This window comes from Loxodonta africana, chromosome 22, assembly GCF_030014295.1.
Source record: "Loxodonta africana isolate mLoxAfr1 chromosome 22, mLoxAfr1.hap2, whole genome shotgun sequence".
NCBI lineage: Eukaryota > Metazoa > Chordata > Mammalia > Proboscidea > Elephantidae > Loxodonta > Loxodonta africana.
In genome coordinates, this window is record NC_087363.1 from 74,430,378 (window position 1) to 74,440,612 (window position 10,235).

Genomic DNA, 10,235 nt, shown 5'->3' on the forward strand with positions numbered 1-10,235 from the left:
GCAGAACTGTTGGAAGGAGCATGGGAACCAGAGTGCCTCAATCTCAAAGGTGAGGTCACAGCCTCTGGGGCCTCAAAAGGTGGGGCCATGGCCTCCAGATCTTCACCAACTCAGTTCCAGAGTGTGGGGCTGCCATTCAGTTTGGCCAAGAGGATGGGGCTGCTGTCCAAAGCTGAGGGGATGGGATTACCATGGACAAGGGGCAGAAGAATGGGGCTTGGCAGGGCTGAGGGGGTGGGGTTGTCTCTCACATGTACTAGGAGAATGTGGCTACCCAAAGCCAAGGGAGCAGAGTTGCCATCCCAGTGAGCCTGGATGAGGGAAGTCCAGGGCTGAGGGGCCTCCACCCTGAATCCAGAGAGTGTGGCAAACACCCAGAATCTGGAGGACAGGGCCATTGCCCAGATGATCTCAGCTAACAGAGGATGATTTCCAAGCCTTGAGAGCTAATTGTTCTGCTGGGTTTTAGATTTATTTGGTGCCCCTTATCCCTTCTTTCCCTCCAATTTCTCCCACTTGTAATGGAAATGTATACTTTGTACCTGTTCCACCATTGTATTTTGGTATATTTCACAGGTTCGTATATTTCACAGGTTCTCAGATGGAGAGGAATTTTGTCCCAGGAGGGAGTCTGCCTAACGTCTAATCCATGTTTGATTTAGATGATTCAGAACATGAGATTTTGGTCTTAGGGTTGATTTCAGACATTTGGAATGATGTGATGGGGTGAATGTGTTTTGCATGTGGCAAGAACATGCACTTTGGGGGGCCAAAGTGTGGCATGTTATGGACTGAATTGTGTCCCCCAAAAATATGTGTTGCAAATCCTAACTTCTATGCTTATAGTTAAAATCCCACTTGGGAATGGGTTGTCTGTTATGTTAATGAGGCAGGATAAGTGAAGGATGTGTCTTAAGTCAATCTCTTGACATATAAAAGAAATTAAACATGCAGAGATGGTGTAAGATAGATGCCAAGAAACATGGAGATCTCCAAGGAACGAGGAAGCAGAAGCTGAAGAGACAAAGATCTTCCTCCAGAGCCAAAAGAGAGAGAAAGCCTTCCCCTAGAGCTGGCACTGAGAAAATAAATTTCTGTTTGTCAAAGCCATCCACTCTTGTTTTTCCGTTATAGTAGCACTATAGATTCAATGCAACCTATAGATTCAATGCAATCTTGATCAAAATTCCAATACCCTTCTTTACAAACATAGAAAAACCAATCCTCAACTTTACATGGAACGGCAAGAGGCCCTGAGCAGCTAAAGCAGTGTTGAAAGAGAAGAACAAAGTAGAAGGACTTACACTTCCTGATTTCAAAACATGCTCTACAGCTATTGTAATCAAAACTGCCTGGTACTGGTATAATGAGAGACACATAGACCAATGGAATAGAATTGAGGGTCCAGAAATAAACTCACACATCAATGGTCAACTGATTTTTGACAGGGGTGTTAAGTCTGTTCAATAGGGGAAGAAGAATCTCTTCAATAAATGGTGTTGAAAAAATCGGATTTCCACATGTAGAAAAATGAAACACGACTCATGCCTCACACCGTACACAAAAACAAATCCAAAATGGATTAAGGACCTAAATGTGAAAACTAAACCCATAAAATTCTTAGGAGAAAAAGCAGGGGCAATGCTCTTAGGCCTAGCTTTTAACAATGGATTATCTAATAGAACAACAAAAGCACAAATAGCAAAAGACAAAATAAATAAATGGTGGGACCTCGTAAGAATTTAAAACTTTATTAAAAGACTTTATCAAAAAAGTGAAAAAACAAGCTTCCGACTGGGAGACTGTCTTAGTCATCTAGTGCTGCTCTAACAAATACCACAAGCAGATGGTTTTATCAAAGAGAAATTTATTTTCTCACAGTCTAGTAGGCTAGAAGTCCAAATTCAGGGTGTCAGCTTCAGGGGAAGGCTTTCTCTCTCTCTGTTGCCTCTGGAGGAAGGCCCTTCTCGTCAATCTTCCCCTGTACTAGGAGCTTCTCCACGTAGGAACCCCAGGTGCAAAGGACGCGCTTGGCTCCCTGTGCTGCTTTCTTGGTGGTATGAGGTTGCCCCTCTCTGTTTGCTCCTTTCCTTTTTATCTCTTGAGAGATACAAGGTGGTGCAGGCCACACCTCAGGGAAACTCCCTTTACATTGGGTCAGGGATGTGACCCGGTAAGGGCATTACAATCCCACCCTAATCCTTTTAACATAAAATTACAATCATAAAATGGAGGACAACCACGGATTACTGGGAATAAGGGCCCAACCAAGTTGACACATATTTTTGGGGGACACATTTCAATCCATGACAGATACTATCTTCAGAAACCACATATTTGATAAGAATCTAATGACCAAAATATACATAAAACTTTGACAACAGCAAAAGACAGAAAACCCAATCAAAAAATGGACAAAGGCCTTGAATAGACATTTCACCAAGGAGGACATTCAAATGGCCACCAAACACATGAAAAGATGCTCAGTGTCATTAGCCATCAGGGAGATGCAAATTTAGAGAAAAAAAAAAATCCAGTGGAGCACAGTGCTACTCTGACACACATGCATCGCCATGAGTCAGAGTCAAATTGACAGCAACTGGCTCTGATTAACAGGTTATAAGACACTTCCACATACATGCCCTCATCTGACCCTCTGGGTGAGATGAGGTAGTTAATGCTATATCTCTTTTCCAGAAGAGGAGAGTGAAGGCCAAAAAGTACTGTCCTTGTTCCCAACAGCAGGAGTGACAGAACCCAGGCCAGCCCTGCACAGAACCCTCTGTGCCACCCCATGCTGCCTTCAACAATGCACGGGAAACACTTAGCTGCTTGCCCAGGCTGCCGGCACTCACTGTGACATTTTGGTGTGTTCCCGGGTGCAGGTTTTCAATGGACTGAAATATTAGTCTGGGCTCAGTTAATCTGTGAACCTCTGGAGAACTAGGATAGACGGAGAAGGAAACTCCTAAGCCTAAAGAAAAGCCACATGAAGACAGAAGCATTTACCCCTGTGTGTTATTCATGTTGTGTCTCAGATTATAGTAAAGGACACCTCAACAATGGCAGCTCCAGGACAAGGCAGAAGGATATGATCTTGTCAGGAAGTTTGAGATGGGGGAGGAAAGGATCGGGAGCAGAAGAAGAAAAACAAGGATGGAAATGTCCTGCAGGTTCTAGAGTGTTTGTACATAAGTTAAAATCCATAGCACCTGTCCAGAGTGTAGCCTTAATTGGGGAAGAGAGTGGTATGGGCGGGAGGCAACTGGCTATACAACAAGAGGAATGTAACCAATGTCACTAAATAATACATATAAAATTGTTGAATTAGTCAATGTCTTATGTTTTGTTATGTAGATTTTTACCACATTAAAAAAAAAAAAAAAAAAAACATAGCTTGGAACCAGGTAGACACAAGTTTATTAGCCCTCTGATCTTAGGTAAATGACTCAACCTCTTTGAGCCTCAGTTTCCCCCTCTGTAGAATAAAGAGGACTGTTGTGAAGACTCATGATAATGAATCTTAAACACCTGCCCACAGCCCTGTTCTGTACATGGCAGCTGTTGCTATTAAGATGGGATTCCACAGAGCCTCGGTTACAGAGGAGGTCATTTGCTCCTTTCCTGGAGGAGGTGGACTGAGGCAGCTGGGTGCCAGCCACTCATCCTGCAGGCTCCTGGCAGTGGCACACCCCAGTGAATCAGAAAGTTGCAGCCAACAAGGTGGAACCTCAAACTTGATGACCTAATGGATTGTCTGTAATTGCTCTAGGACTTCTGTGCATGCAGCCTCGAGCTCTCAAGCTCAGGACACATCCAGAGGTGGGCGTCTATCATGAGCCTGTCATCAGGAAGCAATTTGCCAAATAGTCGCCAGGAGCATCTCTTTGTGGGCATGGGATTCTCAGCTTTGACATTACCCCTGACAAATGCTCAGGTCTCTTCATCCCCTAAAATTCTTTATGCCCCCCCCCCATTTCCAGGAAGTACCTTCTTCTTTAAGGCCTGAATAACCTGGTGCTTATTCTCTAGACTCCCCAGGAAATACCAGGTAACCCCACCTCCTGTTCACACTGCAAGCACTGTGCTTAGCATGTCATAATTACCTGCTTACCTGTCAATCCCCACCTGAGTGACTACTCCTCGAGGGCAGGGTCCAAGTCTTACTCATTCTGTATCCCCCGGGCCTAACACAGTACCTGGCAGTGTTAGATTTCAATAAACATGAACCCATTGAGGTCAAGCAGATTCTGACTAACAGTGACCCTATACGACAGAGTAGAACTGCCCCATAGGGTTTCAAGGCTAAAATCTTTACAAAAGCAGACTGCCACATCTTTCTCCTGCTAAGCAGTTAGTGACTACAAACTGAATGATAGTTTAGGTTACTAGTTATCAGCCCAGCTCTTAACCACTGAGCCACCAGGGCTCCTTGTTGAATAAACAAGGAGGGACCTAATAGAGCTTGATGGAAGAAAGGCTGATAAATAGAAGGAAACAATGGTTACAACTTGGGATCTTTGTCTAAGGCAATTTGGTTGTGGTAGTTCAGAGCAGACAAGGAGGGAATGTAGGACGATCCCTTATTAGTCCCAAATTTTTGACAGAAGCTCATCTTCCAAATTTGGGGAAAATAAATCAGAATTCCAGAGGTGGGGTCAAGATGGTGGAGTAGTCAGATGCTTCCAGTGAACCCTCTTGCAACAAAGACCAAAAAAAAAAAACAAGTGAAATGATTATATTTATGACAAGCTAGAAGCCCTGAACATCAAAAGCAAAGGTAGAAAACAGACTGAGCAGCAGGAAGAGGGAGAGATGGTTCAGAAGTGGTGAGGAGTTGCCAGACATGAATTGCTGGGAACCCTCAGGCACCATTCTGGGAGTGAGTGCAGCAGGCTGGTGGTAGCGTTTGGCCACATTTTCTTCAAGGAGAAACAGCCAGCTGCACAGCCTACTCATACCTCCAGAACCAGAGAAGCACAGCACTCTCGACAAAAGCTAAGTACTTGTGTATATCTTACTGTGCACCCACCCCCCAAGCCGGCTTCAGTGGCTGTTGGTTTCCCTGGGCCTGAGATAGGTCCTACTGAGTGCTCTGAGCCATTCTCTAGGCCTTGGAGAAGGAATAAATTCACAACTGGGGGAAAAGATAACCTGTCAGGTCCAGTAACCTGGGGAGCTCAGGACAGAAGCAGCTCCTGTTCAGACATAAGTGGTCCATGAAGAATAGGCCCTAATTGGCAGACTGCAACTGTTTCAGCTGTGTGGTGGAGAGGTGGGTGTTTGATGTTTCACACCACTTTGCCTATTAAACAGGGTCCTCACCTACCCACATCAGGACTGTTGGCTCCACTCAGGTCACCCAGGCACCCACAACAGGGGTCCAAGGACAACTGGTACCTCCCAGTCCTTACAATCAAAAACATTGGGTGCCCATGGTCCTCTGCAGAACCCACCCACTGGTGCCCTCTAGGGAAAAGGGAGGCATTTTCCTCACAGTCACTCTGGGGACTCTTGTCAGCCCCCTTGCTTATTCAGAGGTGACCCCCTGCTGCAACAAGATAGCAATACCTAATCCAATCACCCCTGATCTTCTAAGATTGTAGGACACAGCCTTTACCACACACTTCATAACCAAATACCTTGATGCCTGAATACATACAAGAAAAGTGAATGGGCTCCTAGACTGATATACCTGATGACAGCTCTAGACATCTGGTGACAGGATGTTAGAGCTTCAAAGGCAAAAATAATCAAGCTAGCTCACTCAAGCCACCTATTTGGGCATATCAAAACAAAACAAAGAAGCTAGGATACAGTAAGCAAACATAAAATAAACTAATACAATCACTTATAGATGTCTCAGAGACAACAGCCAATATCAAATCACATAAAGAAGCAGACGATGATTGCTTCAACAAGCTCTCAAAACAAAGAATCAAGGGATCTTCTGGATGAGGTGCCTCCCTGGAATTACCAGATGCAGAATACAAAAGATTAATATACAGAACTCTTCAAGACATCAGGAATGAGATCAGGAAGGAGATCAGGCCATATGCAAAACAAGCCAAGGAACACACAAATAAAGCAGTTGAAGAAATTAAAAAGGTTATTCCAGAACATAATTAAAAAATTTAATAAGCTGCAAGAATCCATAGAGAGATAGCAATAAGAAATTCAGAAAATTAACAACAAAATTACAGAATTAGAAAACTCAGTAGAAAGGCAGAGGAACAGAATTGAGGAAGGGAAGGCAGATTTGGTGAGACTGAAGATAAAACATTAGGCATGAATATATTCGAAAAAAGATCAGATAAAATAATTTAAGTAAAAAAAGAAACCCTAAGAATCATGTGGGACTCTATCAAGAGAGATAATCTATGAGTGACTGGAGTCCCAGAACAGAGAGGGATAACAGAAAACACAGAGAGAATTGTTGAATATTTGTTGGCAAAAAACTTCCCTGGTATTGTGAAAGATGAGAAGATGTTCATTGAACTCCACATAAGGTAGATGTTAAAAGAAAGTCACCAAGACATATTATAATCGAACTAGCCAAAACCAAAGATAAAGAGAGAATTTTAAGAGCAGCTAGGTATATATAATTAGGGATTAACAAAAAGTCACCTACAAAGGAGAGTCAGTAGGAATAAACTCGGACTACTCGGCAGAAACCATGAAGGCAAGAAGGCAACGGGATGACTTATATAAAGCACTGAAGGGAAAAAATTGCCAGCCAAGAATCATATATATAGCATAGCTGTCTCTCAAATATAAAGGGAAACTAGGACACTCCAGAAAAACAGAAGTTTAGGGAATCCGTAAAAGCCAAACCCAAACTACAAAAAATACTAAAGGGAGTTCTCTGGTTAGAAAATCTATAATATCAGATATCAACCAAAGACACTGAACTGATCAATGTCAACCCAGATATGGAAATCACAAAAATAAATGAAAATTAAAAAAGAACACTCAAAACAGGGAAACGGCAAAGTCATTACGTAAAAGAAGACATCATTAAAACAATAAAGAGGGAATAAGAAATGTAGTCATAGGTCTTTCATACGGAGAGGAAGACAAGGCAAAATAAAAAAATAAAAGTTAGCTTCAGCCTTAGAAAAATAAGGGGAAATATTAAGGTAACCACAAAGGAGACTAACAATCCCACCCATCAAAATAAAACACAAGAAAAAAATAGAGACTCAGCAGAAACAAAATTAAAAACAATGGATAAGAAGATAATACATAAAGACAAGCAACTCAGCACAAAAAATTAAGTGGGAAAAAGAAATTGTCAACAACACACAAACAAAGACTTAAAAATGACAGCACTGAACTCATGCCTATCCATAATGATGCTAAATGTATATGGACTAAATGAATCAATAAAGAGACAGAGAGAGGCAGAATGGATAAAAACACATGATCTGTCTACATGGTGCCTACAAGAGACACACTTTAGACTTGGAGACACGAACAAGCTAAAACTCAAAGGATGGAAAAAATATATCAAGCAAACAACAATCAAAAAAGAGCAGGAGTGGCAATATTAATTTCTGACAAAATAGAATTTAAATTTAAATCCAGCACAAAGGATAAGGAAGGACATTACATAATGATTGAACGGACAATATACCAGGAGGATATAGCCATATTAAATATTTATGCACGCAATGACAGGGCAGCAAGACACATAAAACAAACTCTAACAGCAATAAAGAGTGAGATAGACAGCTCCACAATAACAGTAGGAAACTGCAAAACACCACTTTTGGTGAAGGACAGAACATCCAGAAAGAAGCTCAATAAAGACACAGAAGATCTAAATGCCACAATCTACCAACTTGACCTCACAGACATATACAGAACACTCGCACCCAACAGCAGCCAAGTATACTTTCTTTTCCCACCTGCATGGAACATTCTCCAAAATAGACCATGTATTAGGTCATAAAGCAAGCCTTAGCAGAATCCAAAACATCAAAATATTACAAAGCATCTTCTCTGACCATAAGGCCATAAAAGTGGAAATTAATAACAGAAAAAGCAGGGAAAAGAAATCAAACACTCGGAAAATGAACAATACCCTGCTCAAAAATGACTGTGTTATAGAAGACATCAAGGATGGAATAAAAAAATTCATAGAATCCAATAAGAATGAAAATGCTTCCTATCAGAACCTTTGGGACACAGCGAAAGCAGTACTCAGAGGTCAATTTATATCACTAAATGCACACATACCAAAAGAAAAAAGGGCCAAAATGAAAGAATTATCCCTACAACTTGAACAAATAGAAAGAGAGCAACAAAAGAAACTCTCAGGCACCAGAAGAAAGCAAATAATAAAAACTAGAGCAGAATTAAATGAAATAGAGAACAGAAAAAAAAATTGAAAGAGTTAACAAGGCCAAAAGGTGGTTCTTTGAAAAAAATCAACAAAACTGATAAACCACTGGCCAAACTAACAAAAGAAAAACAGGAGAGGAAGCAAATAACCCAAATAAGGAATGAGATGGGCGATATTACAACAGACCGAACTGAAATTAAAAGAATCATATCAGATTACTATGAAAAACTGTACTGTAACAAATTTGAAAACCTAGAAGAAATGGATGATTCCTAGAAACACACTACTTACCTAAACTAATACAAACAGAGGTGGAACAACCAAATAAACCTTTAACAAAAGAAGAGATTGAAAAGGTAATAAAAAAACTCCCAACAAAAAAAGCCCTGGCCCAGACTGCTTCACTGCAGAGTCCTACCAAACGTTCAGAGAAGAGTTAACACCACTACTACTAAAGGTATTTCAGAGCATAGAAAAAGACGGAATACTCCCAAACTCCTTCTATGAAGCCAGCATATCCCTGATACCAAAACCAGATAAAGACACCACAAAAAAAAGAAAATTACAGACCTATATCCCTCATGAACTTAGATGCAGAAGTCCTCAACAAATTCTGGCCAATAGAACTCAACAACGTATCAAAAAAATAATTCACCACGACCAAGTGGGATTTATACCAGGCATTAAGGGATGGTTTAACATTAGAAAAACAATTAATGTAATCCGTCATATAAATAAAACAAAAGACAAGAACCACATGATCTTATTAATTGATGCAGAAAAGGCATTTGACAAAGTTCAACACCCATTCATGATAAAAACTCTCAGCAAAACAGGAATAGAAGGAAAACTCCTCAACATAATGAAGGGCATTTATGCAAAGCCTACAGCCAACATCATCCTAAATGGAGAGAGCCTGAAAACATTCCCCTTGAGATCCAGAACCAGACAAGGATGCCCTTTATTACCACTCTTATTCAACACTGTGCTAGGGGTCCTAGTCAGAGCAACTAGGCTAGATAAAGCAATAAAGGGCATCCAGATTGGTAACCAAAAAAAAAAAAAAAAAAACCAAACCCAGTGCCGTCGAGTCAATTCCGACTCATAACGACCCTACAGGACAGAGTAGAACTGCCCCATAGAGTTTCCAAGGAGCACCTGGAGGATTTGAAATGCCGGCCCTTTGGTTTAGCAGCCGTAGCACTTAACCACTACACCACCAGGGTTTCCCCAGATTGGTAAGGAAGAAGTAAAATTCTCTCTACTTGCAGATGACGTGATCTTATACACAGAAAACTCTAAAGAACCCTCAAGAAAACTACTGAAACTAATAGAAGAATTCAGCAGAGTATCAGGACACAAGATAAACATACAAAAATCAGTTGGGTTCTTCTATGCCAACAAAAAGGACATCAAAGAGGAAATCACCAAATCAATACCATTTACAGTAGCCCCCAAGAATATAAAATACTTAGGAATAAATCTTACCAGAGACATAAAAACCCTAAACAAGGAAAACTACAAGACACTACTTACTGCAAGAAACCAAAAGATAACTACATAAGTGGAAAAACATACTTTGCTCATGGATAGAAGACTTAACATTGTAAAAATGTCTATTCTACCAAAAGCCATCTATAGATACAATGCAAATTCTAAGGACATTTTTTAATGAGTTGGAGAAACAAATCACCAACTTCATATTTAAGGGAAAGAGGCCCCGTATAAGTAAAGCATTACTGAAAAAAAAGAACAAAGTGGGAGCCCTCACTCTACCTGATTTTAGAACCTATTATACCGCCATAGTAGTTAAAACAGCCTGGTACTGGTACAACAACAGATACATAGACCAATGGAACAGAATTGAGAATCCAGACATAAATCCATC